This window comes from Pteropus vampyrus, unplaced genomic scaffold, assembly GCF_000151845.1.
Source record: "Pteropus vampyrus isolate Shadow unplaced genomic scaffold, Pvam_2.0 Scaffold147, whole genome shotgun sequence".
Lineage (NCBI taxonomy): Eukaryota > Metazoa > Chordata > Mammalia > Chiroptera > Pteropodidae > Pteropus > Pteropus vampyrus.
In genome coordinates this window covers 133,213-135,584 of record NW_011888928.1, presented here as the reverse complement: position 1 = coordinate 135,584, position 2,372 = coordinate 133,213, and the positions used below count along the sequence as shown (strand labels likewise).

The 2,372-nt window shown below is 54.5% G+C and overlaps 1 long non-coding RNA gene across 1 annotated transcript in view; it reads right to left on the bottom strand.

Annotated features, from left to right (window-relative positions):
* The window catches only part of LOC111745170, a 5,523-nt gene extending 4,374 nt beyond the window's left edge, over nt 1-1,149 (bottom strand). The window contains exon 1 of the long non-coding RNA XR_002782531.1: nt 1,021-1,149. This is a non-coding gene — a long non-coding RNA (uncharacterized LOC111745170). The remainder of the gene's footprint in view (nt 1-1,020) is intronic.
* Nucleotides 1,150-2,372: the final 1,223 nt, after the last annotated feature.

The window sequence follows — 2,372 nt, the reverse complement described above, 5'->3', positions numbered from 1 at the left end:
ATGGAGGAGGCTGAGGCGGAGAACGCAGCCTCGCTCAAATGCAAACGGCCCCGTGCTGAGTGTCTTGTCGGAACCCAGCGTCCTACGACCTCTCCTGCGGTTTGGGGTCATGGAGCGGGCTGAGGAGCGCTTCGAAGGATGGCTGGCCCCTCGGTTTCCTCCATGAATCTCGGGCTGGGCTCTGGCCACGCAGCCGCCAGATGCTGGGCCTCCTGCTGCTTCCACATCTGGATAGGCTCAGTCCTCCGGCCGAGGCCTGGCGTGTGGTGACTGTCTGGGGTCCCTGGGAGCTCAGGGTCCTCCCGTCCCAGATGGCCCTGAGGGAGGTGCCCCAGCTGCTCAGTAGGCAGAGCTGTTCAGGCTTTCAGGTCTGGCAAGTTTTCAACAAACCTACAAAAGACCCAGTGTTCCCTTTCTCAGTAACTGGTGCCACCAAATGCTCAGTCATTCAGGCCAGTGACCTACCACGTGTCACCCTCGGGTCCTCCCTCTTCTTCCAGCTGACCGACATCGAATGCACTAAATTCAGAATCCACCTCCAGTCTGTCTGCCCCTCCACACCCCTGCCCTCATCAGAGGTGGCAACTTCCTCCTTGCTTGGGTCCTGGCGACAGCTCCCGGTGGGGCCTCCTGCGGCCACTCCTCTCCCCCCCGCCCCGAAATCTACTCTCTACGTGCCCCCGGGGGAGAGTCAGCTCTGTCAAATGGAAATGAGACCCCTGATTCAATATTTCCGTGGCTTCCCACAACACCTGGGAGAAAGTGGATCCCACCTCCCTCATCACATCCTATAAGGCCTGAATGATTCCCGGAAATGCCCCCAACTTGTGTCTGACCGCCATCTCCCCCGCTCCCTGCATTCCAGCCACACTGGCTGCCCGCTCTTCCTCCGGTACCCCAAGTCTTCCAGCCTCGGGGCCTTTGCACATACTGCCCCCTCCTTCCTGGGATGCTCTTTCCCCAGCTCCCCTCAAGACCTGCTTCCTCACGCCTTCCATTCTCTTCTCAGGCGTCACCTACCCCTCTGCACCTCCGCATCATGTCCCCACGTCTGACACAGAACTGTCTCTATTCATATTACACGCTTCTATCGTCATTTTTACCCACAGGAATGGCGACCACATGAAAGAAAAACAGCCTGTCTATCTGTTTGCTGTTGGATTTCTGCTCTAAGGAATGGAAGGAGCAATAAGAATAATAGAATGGAATCTTACGAATTCTAAAATAAATATTTAAATCATAGAATGTTCCGGTCTGATGGAGCCCCTAGTTAAACCCATTCATTCTGCACATGGCAAACTGAGACTGAAGAGGAAAGTGATTTTTCTCCACATCTAAGGTCGAGGGGTCCTGCTCTGTTAGGAGAGGGACCCACTTAGTGCGTGTCTCAGGTAATGGGTGGCTGTGGGAGCTTCTTCTGTCCTTGACGCGTTGCCTAGGCAAGCAGTGACAGAAAGGCACCAAGATGTCATAGGATCAGTGACGACAGGCCTCGTGGTTCAGAGGAGATAGAGTTGGTGGTCGGGAGGACAGTGACATGGAAAAGCTTCCCCGAGCCTCAGGACGTCGGATGGGCTTGAAGAGCAGGAGGACCCCAGATCTGAAGGTCGGCTCACGGAAGGCCTTAGGCAAGAAAGGGTGAGGCAAATCTCTCTAGAATTTAACTCACAGGCAGAAACATTTACTGACAGAGGCCTTTGAAAATGTAAACCTGATCATGTGCTCCCTGCCCAGAACCTTCTGCTGGCTTCTGTGTTAGTTGCCTACAGCTGCTTTAACAAATGACCATACACTGGGCGGCTTAAAACAACGGTAGTTTGTTTCTCACAGTTCAGGAATCCAGGGTCCGAGGTCGAGGTGTGGCGGGGTTGGTTCCTCCAGGAGGCTCTGAGGAAACCTCCTCCAGGCCTCCCTTGTGGCTTCTGGTGGCTCCTGGAAATCCTCGACCTTCCTTGGCTCGTAGATGCTTCACTTCTGCTCCAGCTCTGCCATCGCGTAATGTTCCAGACCCCGTGTGTCTTCACACAGGCTTTGCGCAAGTCCATGAATTTGGGGTCCATACCTTATTCTCATCTTAACTAATTAGACCTGCAAAGACCCTTCCGCTTTCCAAATAAAGTTACGTTCCGAGGTTCCAGGCGACGTGAAATGCTGGGGGGATGCTATTCCACACAATAAAGTTTCAGATTGCTCCCAGGTGACAATCCAGGCCTCCTCCCCTCCCCCACACACATAACTGAGAGGCGGTGCAGCCTGGTGGTTAGGAATGAGACAGCGCGGCTGGGCTACCCAGGGGAGCTCCCTGCTCGGTTACCACCCCATGTGCCTGTGGCGAGTGGGTCATGGCTCTCAGTTCTTTTTTTTTTTTTTTT